This window comes from Tenrec ecaudatus, chromosome 10 (assembly GCF_050624435.1).
Source record: "Tenrec ecaudatus isolate mTenEca1 chromosome 10, mTenEca1.hap1, whole genome shotgun sequence".
Classification (NCBI taxonomy): Eukaryota; Metazoa; Chordata; class Mammalia; order Afrosoricida; family Tenrecidae; genus Tenrec; species Tenrec ecaudatus.
This window is the reverse complement of record NC_134539.1, coordinates 25,825,068-25,841,548: the sequence shown is the minus strand read 5'-3', so window position 1 is coordinate 25,841,548 and position 16,481 is coordinate 25,825,068.

Here is a 16,481-nt window from a genome sequence, read left to right as displayed (position 1 = left end):
TCGAAACTACAGCACACAAGGAGGCACCTTGAAAGAGGAGTCTGGTGCTCTGCTTTCAAAAGATTTGACCGTTGAAACCCCCCAACTGTGCACAGGGGTCGGAATCCGCTCAACAGCAGCACTGGTCTTTCATTTTTCCACTGTGCATCTATGTATACTGGCAGAGCGGCCTTGACACGCCGGTTTCCTGGCACCGGCCTTGGACTTCAGGAGCGAAGCCAGAGCCGAAGCCGCTTCCCGCAGAGCGCGCAGGAGTGAGCCGCCATGCTCCCCGCGTCCCAGCCACTGTCACACGCCTGTGGATCGCAGAGTCAGGTTGTAGATCGCAGGTGACCGTGGCCACTCTGCCTCAGGCACCGATGGAAGCCCGTGTTCCTTGGCAGGTCCAGTTCCCAGCGGTTACCTCAGCAGCGAAACTGGACAAGCTGATGAATGAACACGCCATCGGGTAGTCTAGCTGATGGAGGGCAGTCACTCGTTTCAACTCCCACATGGCATTTGCTCCCAAAAGGGCTTTTCCAGATCTTTCCACTTACAGAACTGTGGGTTAACTTTGAGTGAGGCCAACAGAGTGGGACTAACCCCAGCCAGCTGGGCAGTCTGCCTGTCACCCTTCTGCTTTAATTCACTGCATGCTACTGCCTTTGAAATTTGCAGCCAGCTCCTAAACTATTCGCCTTATAATGGTAGAACTGCTTGAAGCATTTGACTATTTGTTCACCTGGGTGGAGCAGTATGCCCAGGTTAAAAGCAAAGCAAAGCAAAGCAAAGCAAAAACAGATCCAAACCCACTGTCCTTGAGCCCAATCCGACCCATAAGCCCCCCATATCCATGTAGGACTTCAGACACTGTCAATCTTGAGGAGCTCACCCAGCCTCATCGTTCTCCCCATGCAGCCCCTGGGGGGTTGGAGCCACCTGACCTGGTGGTTTGGTGGTTTGCTGTCCAACGCTTACCAGAACGTCACCAGGGCTCCTCTCTAGGGGACAAAGACAGGTGATAACCAAAGTGCACAGCTCCGGGCGATGAGAGTGGTACTCTCCAATGTTCTCCTGACTCAGACAAGTCAAGTGAATGTTAGTAATCGTCTTTTTATGCGCTCCCATTGGTGAGGACATTCCATGTTCTGGTGCCTCCCTCCAAATATTTTTTTATGAACTAAAAAAAACCCAGTTTTAATAGAAAGGTTATATTATCAACAGTGCTAGTTTGAAAGAGCCAAATAGGATTCTGAAGATTACCTTTCTTTAACAATGCCTTAAATTTTTATCTCCGTATCCATTCCTCATGGCTTCCTTTCTTCAGACATTATGGTTTATTGTGTCTCCACTAGGTAGCTTGCATGTGATTTACACAGTGAATGGCCCTGCTTTGGAGCAAGTTAATGATATAATATCCCCATTTATATTCAGAGCAGCCGACACTTTCTAGCTCTCAGAATAATAAAAGCACCTGCATTTAATATACATGGAAGAATGGGAAGGCAAATAGCAGATAAGGCACAATCAGGTAAGTGTAATCAGATAAAATATCACAATATTATAGTAGATCAGCATCTGGTAATGACTTGAATTTTGAAAGACTGACAAACACCGTGGCCTGAAGCAGCCAGGAATACCTCATTCAGAGCAGCTCTTCCCAGAGCTGATTGCTCCTCGTGTGTTTCCTGGCAGATTCAGCAGGTGGGGCTGCTCATTTTAACTCTTCTAGAACTGCATTGTGCCCGTGGAAAAACACTGGCCCAGACCGCAAACAAAAACAAGCGATGTGTTTGAAAGCGCAACCTTGCCTCTCCTAGCAGTTATCTCAAATTGATCCAAATCAATTTATTTAAAATAGCGAGCGAGAGAGAGAGAAAGCCTGCAGGACTAAGCAGAATTTTTATTTCTATCTCTGCGTTTGTCTGTCTGGCATTGCCTTTTTTTTTTAAGTAGTAAGGGCTAACGATGGGTAACTACTGTGTTTCCCCGAAAGTAAGACCTCCCCCGAAAATAAGGCCTGCTTACAGTTTTGCCTCTTGCTGAAACATAAGGCATTCCCCGAAAATAAGACTTCCCTGAACATAAGGCCTCCCTGATAATAAGCCCCCCGAGCTACCATAACTCTGGACTCTGGACCATAGCGGCAGGGGCCGCCACACAGCTCACTGTTGGCTGCAGTGCAGCTGAAGCAGGCAGGAAGTGTGAGTAAATGTACCATAGATTGTTGTACATGGAAATAATGGTAGTAACAAGATATTCTTTTTTTTTTGTAACAAGATATTCTTGATACTGTAGGATTCACAGTTTGTCTGGTTGTGCTGGTTTGTGGTGACAACTACTACTGTATACAGGTAACAAATTTTCATTTTTTGTGGTTCAACAATAAATGTGTACTGTATTCTTCTTCATGGAAAAATATGATATCCCCTGAAAATTAAACCTAGCGCATCTTTGGGAGCAAAAATTAATATAAGACACTGTCTTATTTTCGGGGAAACAGGTTAGAAACAGATTTCAGAAAGCTTCTTTGTTTTGACCATTGGCCACTGGTCAACCTATCTCAGCTTTACAAGAGCCCTAGTGTAACAAAACCATATGGAACTGAAAGAGAAAGCTTCAGAATTGTAAAAGTCATAACTCACCAACTCACTAGTTTGTAGCTTGGAATGTAGCTTTTGAGTTACACTTGGAGGGAAGCTGGCGATTCCTTTGAGGAACCGTCCCTCTGGCCTCCCACATGCCATGGAGGCCCGGGGAGCGCAAGGCTGGCTGTCCACATCCAGATGGGCTGGTTAGCAGACTCCTGGCTGACCCAGCAGCAGGGCTATGGCTCTGTCCCAAAGCATTTGGGATTTACTCTTTTTCACTGTGGTTGTAGATGGACATAGTACACTGAAAATTGTATTGACTACTCCATCTTCATTAGTAACAGTTTCTGTTAGGTAGCTAGCTTAGGGACAGGGGGGTTGTCCCTCCCATGCCTGTGAAGGCCCCCAGAGAGGAGGTTGGGGAAAATTAGGCAACTCAGATGCCAATGAGGACCCCCAAACTGAGCATGCCCATACTCAAAACCCCAGCCAAGTGGGAGGTATACTTGGACAGTCCAAACTACGCCCAGGCTCATGCCATCACCCAGGTGGGCTCAACCCAGCCAACGGGGCCAACCAATACCTTCAACCCCATCTTCGCCCAGCCGGGTGGTGGGTTAGAATGAAGGCAGGAAGCATGCTCTGACAGGCTCTCTTGCCACAGCCTCTGGCCCCAGTCCTGTTGCCCCACTCTCTGGCCTCTGCAGCCTTGTGTCCCTTTCTTCCTCCACCGCTCAGGCCCTGGGGTCCCTCCCCCAGTTGCCACGTGTGGGTGCTCTTTTCCACGGGGTTCCTTGTGCCTGGCTGTGAACCCCTTTAAGACTATAAAACCTGAAACTTGCCCTGTCCTTCATAAAAACCCACATGGATTACAAAATCGGTGCTGGCGTGAATTTGTTCATCGTGCAAAGCCAATAACCGAAGCATTGCCCACTCCAGAAACGTAACATTCCCATTGGGCGGATTCTGACTCATGCTTCCCTCGTGTCTATTTGAGTAGAACTGCGCTCCCTATGGATTTGAATGGCTGCATTTCCAGAAGTAGAAGGCGACGCATTTCTTCTGAGGTGTTTCTAGACTAAAGCCTTCCATCTTTCGATGAGCCAGGTAGCCGGTGTGTTAACCATTTGTACCATGTGGTGGTTCTCTCCATCTCAGATGGGCCAACTCATTCTCTTGTTTTTCAACTCACGCTGACATCTGCTGTTCTAAGAATGGCAGTCGTGGGCACTGGCCAAGGAAGGTGTGCTTAAATGGAACTTTTATGAGTATGATGGGGATGAAATGACTGTCTTGTGTTTAGCACCACCTTGTTTGGATAGAAATGGCTCAAAATATCCCTGTTTTCCCACTCACTTGTATGACCATGGCTAAGTTAAAAATAAGGCTGAGACAAAGGGAGCCACAGTCTCTCTGAAATGATTCACGGGAAGAGTATTCATCATTCAATCCATGTGGGAGCAAACATCAACTGACCGGAACCTTTGGTGAGCCATCTTTTTCCCTTCTCACACTCTATCCATCCCTACCACTGTTACAGTCGGTTTTTAGAGTAAAAGGTCAGCCTTAAAAGAGAAAGCTTTTGCCTGCGGTATTAAATCGAAAAGTAACTATCCACTGGCAGGCTATTTAGGTATCAGGAGGCTCTTGTCTTTTCTATGGTGTGTCTGTCTTTGGGATATCATGGTTCTGCTCTGGCTTTAGAAGGATGAATTTGTCTTTCTAAAGGTTAGCTTCATGCAGTTACATCCTAGATCTGAAGACTTGAAGGAGAAATGATGTTTATTTCCAGATTTCAAATCATAAGAATGGAAAGTAAAAAAGAATTTGCTGAGAATCAAGGATTAGTTACAAGGCTGTGTCCTGGGCATTCCATTTTGTATAATGTTTTTCTTCACAAAATTCATCATTGAATCCTTTTGGGAGGTGGGTTGAAATTGATGTTTTACAGTTGAGAAGCTCTGAGAGTATGGCAGTTACATAATCAACATAGTCAACTTGAGGAAGGGGTGGAGTCTAGCCGGTCAATCAGGTCATATCCAACGAGGCCTCTGTGTGGGCATGGCCTTCTCCTGAGGATTCTGAGAATCCTGGTCTTCCTCCCTGGAGGGGGCACTCTCCCTTATGAGACATTCCTGTCGACAAGCCACATGGAGCTATGCTGATGGAGCCAGAGCCCTGGAGGTGGAGATCCATGCTAGTGCTGAGATGCTTCCACCACCACTGGATCCACAAGACTTTCCACCCACTGGTCTGTGATTTTTCTGTGTTCGGCATCATTGCATGTGTTGCATGAGTCTGAAGAGGAATTTATAGACTGGTATGTGATATATGGGCTAATATCAGACTTATGGACTTGATCTGGGCTGGGCTGGGCTGTTTTCTTAATATACAATTACTCTTGTATATTAAGCTCTTTCTTGTACACATATGAATTTGTTTCTCTAGTTTGCCCAGACTAACACAGAGAGTCTTCCAGGTCAGGAGAAGACATCTGGATCATCAATTTAAACATGAACTGCATAATATTGAAAATACCTCCATGAGCAGTGTTTCATTTGTTTTGCTTTATATTTTAGTTGTGGTTTAAGAGGACGATCCTTATTTTGTCAGCTTGTGAGCCTGGGCCATGAAAAGCTCAACTGCGCACGTTAAACAGAGAAATCCATCACTGTTTGACACACGGTACAGATAGCCTCAGAGAGAGCATAACTGAGGCTATTTCAGCCTCCAGCTCCCAAATAGTGCTGCTTCTACTTGAAGTCACATTAAGAGCCTTTTCATGAATAGTGACGGTGATAAGGCCATCAGCCAAATTATTTTCTGCTCCCATCTGCATTTCTCACCCTTTCTTTCATCAGAGCCTGCATGATCTATTTGAAAAAGAAGTCAAATTGATCATTGTTGAAGTTCGGTGGAGGATAGATTGGGATTCATGATAGGATTCAACTTCTCTGTTTTGAAATGTTTCATAATAAAACGTTTTAAAACAGGTTATTGAGAAGAGGCAAATATTTGTCCTTTGTAAAGGGTTACCTTTCTTAGTTGTGTTTTCAGTTATCTTTGAGTCCTCTACTCTGGCCCAGGGAAATAGCTGAGGTTACCTTGGTTAAATACACACCTTCGATTTTAAACCTGGTATGTTTCAAACCTTAGTTATGAGAAAGTCCTAGATTTTCATGCACTTCAGTTTTGCTACCAGTTGTTAAGAAGTTACTTAACTTGCTACTTCAGATTTTTCATTTTAAGGGCAAGAATCTTGTTTTTATGCCAGCTTTAAACCTCTTCTCACTTCTTAGCTAATCATCTAGATGTATGCGAGAGGGCTCTGATTTGAGGAGAATGGGCTTGGTTTCTGGTTTGATGGGACATAACAGTTGTTCCTTATGTTGTTACTGTAAAAATCACATACATAAGTAGATTCCTAAGAAGCAAGTATGAAGACTTCGAGTTGACACATTATTAAATATCATAAATGATTGCTAGAGAAAAAAACATCTGAAAAAAAGTAACTTGGCTATGATTAACATATTCTACAAATCTATCAACACTGCGGCTCTGCCTGTCCTTGTTCCTCTCCAAAATTAATAATGACACCTGCTGAGACCCTATTAATATTATAATAGTCTAATAGACATCGGCAAATATGCAGCAGGAAAACTAGAAATCAGCAGTCAGGGTGAGCGCATCCCAAGGAAAGTTGGCAGGCGGGTGAGCCAAGTCCTCATGGGCTTTCTTAATACCTTCCTGGGATCATTCTCCTGTCAGCCCCCATTCGCAGAAAATGTACTCATCTTGACCAGAGAGATGTACTAATACACGGGAAACATCACAGAGTATTTAGTATTTTTTAAAAGTAGTAGAAATACTACTATTCATGTCAGTGTATATCCTTCAATGGCCTGTTGTCTGGCAAATAATAGGAATTCTGCTAGAGAATGTATATCTAGGAGTTTAAAGAAATAGCACCCCCCACTGATTCGAGTTTTATCAATCTTCTGGCTGTATCATCTCCAAATTCATCCTCAATGGAAATATTCTAACGTGCATTGGCTACTTGGAGGTCCTCGGAAGAGTAAAATTCAATGGAATAAGGGCATAAAAATGAAAGAAAGCAAAACCTCTTTAAATGCACACTTCTAAAGTACTTTAGGGCATCCCCAGCACAGCATTGCTTCTCGGCAGTGTTCGTTTACCTCTCTTCCTCTTCAGTAGACGTGTGGTTGGACCTTCCTGTAGAGTAGACACTGTCTTATGCAGCCTTCCTAGCAATTTGCTTGGAGTGAACTTTGCGGTGGAAGAAAGATGGATAGTTCCCTCGTGTGATCATAATACATCCATATCAATTGGTGCCAACAGAGGTTGTTCTTTAGAAAATGAGGATCTGCTTCCCCCAAGGGCAGTTAATCTGTGCCTCCTATTGGATGGATTTGAAAGATTCGAAAGATCATTTGTCTTAAACCATATTGGACCAAAGAGGTCATACCACAAAGACCATGCTGCTTTCTAGGTGGAATTCCCAATCTAAATATCAAAACCAATTTATAGAACAGGAGAAAAAGCCAGTAGAAAAAGAAGCATGGCCCCTCTCCCCTCCCCAACCATTTTCTCCCTAGGAACCAGAATCTGTATGCTTGCCAGGACCAGCAGTCCCAAATATAGGCTGGGTGACAGCTGTGGGGATATGCACAAGACCCAAGAATTTGTCCTGTTCTTAGAGTCTTCTTATCCTACATCTGGTGATGACTCACTTGTAATCACTTCATTATAGATACAGCTCAGAGACAAGGAATGCATTTTTTCACTTAAAAAAACCTCTTTACTATGTTGAGGTTGACTTTTTTGGGGGTATTGACTCTGCTGCCAGTTTTCCCGACTAGATCTCCTCCCTCCCCTGCTCCAAATCACTGCTCCTATATTTTGTACTAGTTATTGTGCTTTCTGGAGCAGTCCAAGTGGTATAATGGCCAAGGGGTTGGCTGCTAACTGAAAGTTGTGTTTCAAACTCATTAGCCAGTTGACAGTAGAAAGATGTAGCAGTCTGCTGGTGGAAAGATGTCCGTCTCGGAAGCCCTGTGGGGCAGTTCTACTCCATCCTCTATGGTGCTGTGAGTTGGAATCAACTTGATGGTAACGGGTTTGGTACTTGACACACATTATGGAACAAGCCACCTTCTGGTTGGTGCTGCACTCTCATTCTTGCTCAGGAACAACTCCAACATCACGTCTCAGCGATATTTTCGCTTCCTTCCTCAGGTCCAATGAGCTCTAGGCTCTGTAAACCCAGGGCACAGTGAACATTATGATGTATATTGAGTCAGGAGAATATACTTATTTGCAGCCATATTTTTCTTCCTCGTTGGATTGCAGACTCCTTGACTGGTCTGTGTCTTTTGTTTGCCCGGCTGGCTTACAGCAGGTGCTGATGAAACATGTGTTGCACAGATGTTCCGTATATTCTCTCTACTTTCATGCTAATTTGAGGCCAGAGGGGAGATTTTGATGAGAAAGATATTAGTGAACAGTTTACGTTTCTTAATCTTATTGAGCACTTTAAGACATGGAGAACCACACATGTTGATAAATGTGATAAAAATAATGTAATTGGTGGTGTTAATAGGAAGAACGATTGTGGCGGAGGGCAAAATGAAGAACAGCAAGAACACTGGTGTCAGGATTTATCAGCCAGAATTCCAGGCCTCACTTTCCTCTAGAACCTTGTTAGAGGGCCTGGGGTCCTCACCTTCCTGGGCTTACATTTCTCACTGTGTAGAATGAAGGCACAGACTTGGAAAGATCAGTTACATGGGTTCCAGGTTCCTTTGAACTCTGAAGTTCTACTATGTATTACAAAAATACCCAGGGATTGTCTATGAGTGTCAAGAATCTCTAGACTCTTCAGGACAGGGTCTTTGTACTCTACTGTATTTGGTATCCTCTTGGCATTTTTCCTGAGTTTCTTTCTCTGGTGCTCATCTTTTGAAAATACATAGGTGTGCGCTGTGTGTTGTCGAGTTGATTCCAAATCACCCTGATCCTATGCACAACAGAAGGAAACTGCCCAGTGGCTGCATTACATTCCTAAGTTATCGCTATCCTGGAGCCCATTGTACTGAGTGTGTCATTCTAACGCACAAAGACATCTCTCTCTCTCTCCCTCTCTGATCCTCTGCTAGCATGATCTGCTCCACCAGGGACCAGTCCCTCATGATAACATGTTCGAGGTATGTGAGATGAAATCGTGCCATTCTTCTTTCTAAGAAGCACGTTGGCTGTACTTCTTCCAAGACAGGTGTGTTCGTTATTTTGGCAGCCAGTGGCGATTTTAATATTCTTCACCTACTCCATCATTTAAGTGCATTCATTCTCCTGTGGGTTTCCTTACCCATGAGCTGGTTTTCACTTGCAGCTGAAACCTGAGCCTGGGTCAGAAATACCTTAGTCCTCAAAATGACAACTTAAGCTTTTGGACATTTTAAAGGAGCCTTTGGTGACAGATTTTCCCAGTGCTGTATATCTTTGGATTTTGTGACTGTTGAGCCCATGAACACTGATTGTGCATTTAGGTAAAATACACTCCCTGACATGGTCCATCTTTTCTCCTTTTGTCATCATGTTGCTTATTGATCAAGTTGTGAGGATTAAAAAATTATTGGGATGGAATCCACACTGAAGGTGGTATCCTTTGATCTTCATCTGTAAGTCCTTTAAATTCTCTTGCCCTTCAGATAGCAAAGTTATAACATCAGCATCTTGCAGGTTGTTAATGAGTCTGTTTCCAATCCTGACACATCTAGTCCAGCCTCTAGGCTTATTTGCTCCGCATGCAGATCTAGTAAGTATGGTACAAGAATTCCAACCTGATGCACACTGTTCCCGATGTTCAACCAGGCAATGTCTAGTTGTTCTGTTTGAATTGCTGACTCTTGGGCCATATATTGTTATGTTGCTAATCCATTCTTCCTTTCAGTTGGCCGTATTCACCTCTCTGTTGCCCGCCTTTGCCTCTTGGCACCAGCTCCCCAGACAGGTCTCAGCCCTTTTTCAAATGGTCCTCACCTCCAATGATCCAGATAGGGTTTTAAGATCATGTTGGACTTTGCCCTACCTTCATTTTTGTGTGTAGAAAGACCGTATTGCCCAGAGTCTGCTGCCATTTCTACTCTCTGACATGGTCGATGTTCGCAGACATCGAGTGGAAGAAACACTGGTTCTGGCCACCTCACTCTTGTTATGTTTGGGTCAGTCCACTGGGTCAGTCCATCTCCTTGGTGGTCCTCCTCGCTTCCTGCTGACCTTCTGTTTTACTCTCCATGATGTCCTTTCCCAGGGACTAGTCTCTCCTGAGAACAGGTGCAAAGTAGTTGAGCTGAAGTCTCTACTCCCTACTCCGCCCCCACCTCTTTAAAAATATTTTCTCAGAACTTTATCCTTCATGTGTTAATAGTAATAACTACTGTTTATTGAATATTTATTACGAGCCAGGTATTGTGATAGATATTTACTTTTCACCTCTAATTCTTATAGTGTCCCTATAAGGAAGATATTTTATATCATTTTTAGAGGTGAAATGATTCTTGAATTATTTCGATCACATACCCACTTTGTCCAGCGGCAGGGCAAGTGCTATGTCAAGGGCAAGTGTTATGTCCACAGCATTGGTCTATGCCCAGCTTTGCTATTGGGTACGTGACAGTTTTCTTTTCAGAAATAATATACCAGCAGTTAAAACAATATTTTATGACATATCAACCTGATATTACTTTTCTTTATGTCTTTTTTCATATTTTAAAAGTTGTGATCATAATGTGTAAGAGTAAATATTCCATAAGCATTTACCTTGTTGTGTGCTTCTGTATTGTCACCTTAATGGGTCTAGCATTCTCATCAAATGGGGTATTATAATTTATTTTAAGGTTTTACTTCTGCAGAACATTGTGATAATTTCCATTTTGTGATGAGATAAATTATTTCAGGATGTGATATTTATGTAACTTTAAAATTTTTATGGTAACTCTTTATCTTTTTAAAACCCTTTTATTTGATAATTTTGAAATATTTGGCAGAGATTATTAAAATGGAACACAGGTTTCTATCACCCAGCTTCAACAGTGATCTAGATTTTACCCATGTTATTTGATCTAACTCACCACCCTTCTTAAGACCTTTAAAGAAAATTTCACTTATCTTGTTATTTTGCTTGCAAATATGATAAAGTGCTGTCTCTGGCTTGGGTGAGACCCAGCCCAGGGATGCATGTGGCAGCCAATGAAAAAGGAGGGGAAAAGGGAAAGAGAGAGAGAGAGAGAGAACAGGAACATGGAGAGTGGAGGAAAGGCACTAACCCAGCCATGGGGATGGTATTGTATATATCTCCACAGGAAAGGGAGAGAAGGACAAGACCTCCATCCAGTGCACCAAGCCTAGATGGCAACATACCGGCATGAAGCAGTGAACTGACAGAGACGTCTTTGGAGCCAGCCCCAATCCCAGCCATGTCGACCCCTCTCAGAAGATTGCTCTACAGAGGACAGCACTGAAGGTACGGCCTGGGGAGTTGTCTGCCCAGACTACATGGGAACAAACTAAGAGGGCAAGAATGTGAGTGAGGGAGAGGGAGAGGGAGAGGGAGAGAGAGAGAGAGAGAACACACTGCATCCTGGCCCGCCAAGCCCCAAGGATGACACTCCTGCTCAGAGCAGCTAAGACACAGAGAGGACCAGAGGGCCAGACCCAACACAGACACAACATCCCCTCACTGAACCACGGGGCTTCAGGGGGCCAGCACTGGAGACCCAGTGAGGGAATTGTGCCCAGGCTGACCAAACATGAAGAGAACACAACAGAGCAGCAAGAGGAGCAAAGCAACGAAGTCCCCAAGGAATCCCCCAAACAGACTTCAAACTCAGAGGGCAGGCTTGGCACCTCATCAGACTTGATTGACAAGCATACATAAGGGTCGGTAGACAGACCTGGAACTATTTATAAGCCCTTTTCTCCTCTTCTCCTCCTCTTCCTCCTTCTTCTTCATCTTTTCTGTCTATCTGTATCAGATAGGCAAAAAAAAAAATCCTGAGGAGAAAACAATAGGACTGACAGTTCCAGGGGAATAGGGGAGAGGAGGAGGTGGGGGAAAGGGAAGGAGGGGAAGGGAAGGGGGAGCCAACAATCCAAGGGACAAGGGCACAACAAGCGATCTAAAACCAATAGCAAAAAGGGTACAGAATGCCTGGTGGTGTTTGATCAAGTGGAATGTAGCCCAGAGGAGTTACTGAGAGCCAAAAGAAGGTCTTCATGATAGTGGGACAGGAGGTAACTAAAAAGAAATAGAGGGAAGAACTAGGAGGCAAAAAACATTTATAGATATAAATATAGGTATGTATATATAAATATATTATATATAACTATAAGGATATAGGCCTGTGTACATATATTATATGTTAAGTATCAAGGTAGCCAATAGACATTGGCCTCAAGTACTCCCTCAATGCAAGAACACTTTATTCTAACAACCTGGCATTCTGTGATGCTCTGACATTAAAGTACTCCCAGTGAAATGATTTATATATTTAAAAAAGATAAAGTGCTTAATCCATTGTATCACCAGAGCTCCTTTTCTATTGATAAAGACTTAAAAAAATAAACACCACCAACATAACCATATGCTAGTATCACACCCAACAAAAAGGCATAATTTCCGAATGCCATCTAATATTCTGAGCACGTTCAGATAGCTCTGATTGTCTCAGGGCTGCCTTTTTGCATTTTGGTTTGTTCAAATCAGATCTTAACGTGGTTCATGTGCTGCAGATGATTATTACCTTATCAAACTCACTCATTCTAAAGAGTGTACACACACACACATGCACACAATTAGTGCAACATGCTTTCCCCCCCGACTGTCAATTTGCTGAAGAAATCAGGTCATGTGTTCTGTAGAATGTCTCATATTCTGAAGTTGATTGTTTCCGCAAGGCATTTTTTACCTTGTTTCTCTGTTCCCAGCATTTGCTTAATTGATCGTTAGATGTAGAAGATTTCATAATACTGTGGCTCATTTTTAAAGGAAAATTACTTCATAGGATTGTTTTCAACTTGAACTCAAATGTGGCATACTTTTTAGAACGTTTTCACCAGATCCTAAGCCTCCATCATGTGAGGCTTTCCGAATTCGCTATGGCTTGGGAGTGGCCCTTATTTTTCTCCTTCCTTTCAGGTCCCAGGTTAAGTACAAAGTTCGCGTGCCTCTCCCTTTAGGTTAATAGGCAGAGTCTGATCTCCTGGAAGAGGTGGCAGAAGAGATACCATCCTAGCAGACCTGGCCATCCCAGCCCACTGCGTCTTTACTACAGAAGTGAAGCCTTAGCTATAAAGCCCTGGTGGTGCAGTGGTTATGTGGGGGTTGCTTTTTGGGAGAAAGACGAGGTGCACTACTCCTGCAAAGAGTTACAGTCTCAGAAGCCCACTGGACCGATCCTACCCTGTGCTATAGGGTGGCTATGAGTCCAAATGGACTTCATGACCGTGAGTTTGGTTGGTTTTTAGTATCACTGGACAAGAGGATGTGGGGCCCACTGCCACTCTTGTCTACTCTGCCTGCAACTTGGTGTGCTAGATCAAGCACGCATCACATTTTCAATTGTGGCAATGGCATTTACGATATGTTATTAGAAACATGAAGGAAGTTGGCTCATGAAAATCACATCAGAGAGAATGGGACAGTCAGGTGTCTTTTTCGTTTTTTAACTGTGGCTTTGGGGATTGAATTTAGTTATCTCAATTTTAATCTTCTTGGACAGACTGAGGAGTGTAGATTTTGAGCCATCGGAATACATTTCCTCTTCTAGTGACTCCTTTGCCCTTGTATGGAGCAGGCAGCCTCACTGGCGAGTAAAGTAAATCTTAGAAACGGAAAGCTGAAAATGGAAGCAAAGGGGATCTAATTCTTTCTATAAGGAGCCTTGTGATATAGCGAGTTATGAGTTGGGCTGTTAACTTCAAGGTCAGCAGTTCTAAACCACCAGCTGTGCTGCAGGAGAAATATGAGGCTTTCTACTCCCATAAAGAGTTCACAGACTTGGAAACCCCCTGGGACAGTTCTGCTCTGTCTTAGAGGATTACTATGAGTTGGAATCAGTTTGATGGCAGTGAGAATTCTATTTTCTTTAAAATTATTCTCAGCAACTCGATCTTTGCCAACATTAAACTTGCATGTTAGCCATTTATCCTTCTTGATTTCTCTTGAGAAATGGCCTTACCATGCATTAGCTATTGTTAAGAGTCCTGGATACGCTCTGCTTATTCGTAATTGTCCTAAGTGTACCTCTTTGGACCCTATAAGCAGTTCTCCCTCTTTTCGACTTGACCTTCAAAATATTTATAGCTTTTATAAATGGAAATTCTGGTAAACTCCACTCTTTGCAGTACTTGCCCTTTAACCATATGATTCGTTTGAGGGTTTTCGGTGGTGTATGCAGTAAGTCTGAGTGGTGTCTGTCCAAGGACTAATGTGTGCGTGACAGAGTGCAGGGAAATGACCCAAAGCAAGAGAGGTGATGAGGTCTGAGTTCTGATGGTTTTGAATAAGTTACAGAAGGGGGAAAAAAGTAAAATTGCAATGAAGATAGCTCTTCAGACCAGTTTATACAAAGAACTCCCATTAAAAGTTCTTTTACCCCATATTGTACAATATTAAAAATATATTATTTATTAGACCAGCCAATAAAACATGCCTGTAAGTCAGAAACTGATATGTAGGAATCTATCCTCAATAGAAGGCAGCAATATTAGCGCCCTTAGAGTCAATCATAGTATTGTGGGGCTGAAGTAGAAGGGAAGAAATCATACAGTGTGATGCACTTACCTTGTAGGAGGCAGAACCAAAGCTCCCGCTTCCCCAGAGTACAGGGGCACTTAGCTTCTGAGTCTGACTCCAGTGCTTTCTCTTCTTATTTAATTAGATTTGTTGGGTTTAATCAACATTGAGTATAAATGGCAAAGGTTTGCCTTAAGCATGATTAAGTGTTCATTTTATTTATTTTTAGGTAGTAAGAAAGTATTTTTTTATAAGTAACTAGCAACTTGAAATTGTGGAAGAAGGGGGAAATTCCAGTGTAGACGGCTCATACCTTTACAGGCAGAATCTTAGTTTCACCTCCTCATGGAAGGCACCGTAGCTGTGGGGGATACTGTGGATTGTTCTGACTCACCTTTTATTCCCAAGTAGAGAATGTCCCTGCGGAAGCCTGCTGCGGAACAAGGCACGCAAAAGGAAGATGCGGCTGCTGGCTCCGCAGAGATGCGAGAAAGGGGCCCGTGCCACTGCTTCTGCGCGGTGATTTTGTTACATGTATATAAAAAGCCACATGATCACATCAGTAAAAGAACCTAAAATAAAAGGGATTTTTCAAGACTCGGCTGTCTCTGGTCAGAGGTGACCAGGAGGTCACCTTCATTTCAGTGACAGCTGCGCTCCTGGCCTTTGAGCTAAAGACTCAGTACTCACACAGAGTGTGTGCTGGAGGCACGGAGGGACCAAGTGCAGGAGCCTGGGTGCGGTCTGCTGCTCCAGCCTGGGCTCCCCTGGGGTGTCGTTCCTAGACACTTGCGAGTGGGGTGCGTCAGGCTCTTTGCCCGAGTTGAGTCTGCTTCTCCTGGAGGACCACGTTTTCCCTCAGACCACAAGAATCCCTCGAGGAAGATCACCGGGTTTTGCGCCCACGTGAATACGCTCCCCAGGCTGATGGAGCACCAAGTTAGCAAATTGATCAACGCTTCTTAACAAGCCTGCAAGTGTCCTTCCATCTCCAAGCAGCACCAAGTGCTTTTCCTACAAGCTCCTTCCGAAGAGGTGCTCGCCCACCAGGAGGAAGGATCTCATCGCAGACTTTGCTGGCAGGACATGAGCCAGCATGTCTTCCATGAGGCTGGCGGCGCCTCGTTTTGAGCTGGGATAAGGTTGCAAGGTACAGTGGCCACGACCAGGGGGGCCGGGACAGGAGCCTGTCTAGGGACCCCACACCTGCCCCGGTTTTCAGCCACCCCGGCCTGGCGGAAACACCTCTATGTTTTCTGGGCGAAGTTTATTTTACCTTGTTAAAACTCTTTGTATTTCTGATTTTTTTTCTTTTTACAGCAAATGTTGATTTAATGTTCAACATTGATATGCGATACTATTAACAAATATGCAATAATATCTCTTTATGTGATTTAAGTGGAAGTTTACAGAGTAGAGTATCAATTTTACATTTAACGATGGATACATCTTGTTTCAACACATCTGTTTCCATCCCCTCCTGTGGTATGACTTATCCCACATCTTCCAGGAGCTCTCTGTTGTTATTCCTTTCTTTCCTAACCCTCTGACCTTGGATAAATGCTGCCCTTTTGATTATTCTCACATGAAGGTGAGCTCACTTCCAAACCTGAAGGGTGACTAAGGGCCATGACCAGAGGGGGTCCCACCAGCCTCTACCTAACTAGTGAGCCAAGTCCCTTTTAAGCTTTGGGGTTCTGATGCACATTTTGGGGGATTCATTCCATCCAGGACTTTCTAATGTGACCCTTCTCAGAGGAGTAGGTAGAGGTAGCTGGCTACCATCGAGTTCTTCTGGTCTCGGGGTTGTGGAGACTGATGCTTGTGTGGTCCACTAATCTGCTAGGCTAATTATTTTCATGTGTACTTCAATGTTCATAATTATTCTTTCTTGCAAGTGGGGAGAGAAGAATGTTTGTATCTTCGATGGTGGCTCAAAAGCTTATAAGACTCCAATTGCTATTCACCAAAGATTTGACACTTACAATGACCTTCTGATACAATTCTCTAGTGGTGCTGTCGAGTAAGTGTTGGGGTGCTAACCACAGGGTTGGCAGTTCAAACCCACCAGCGGCTCCATGGGAGAAAGGTGAGGC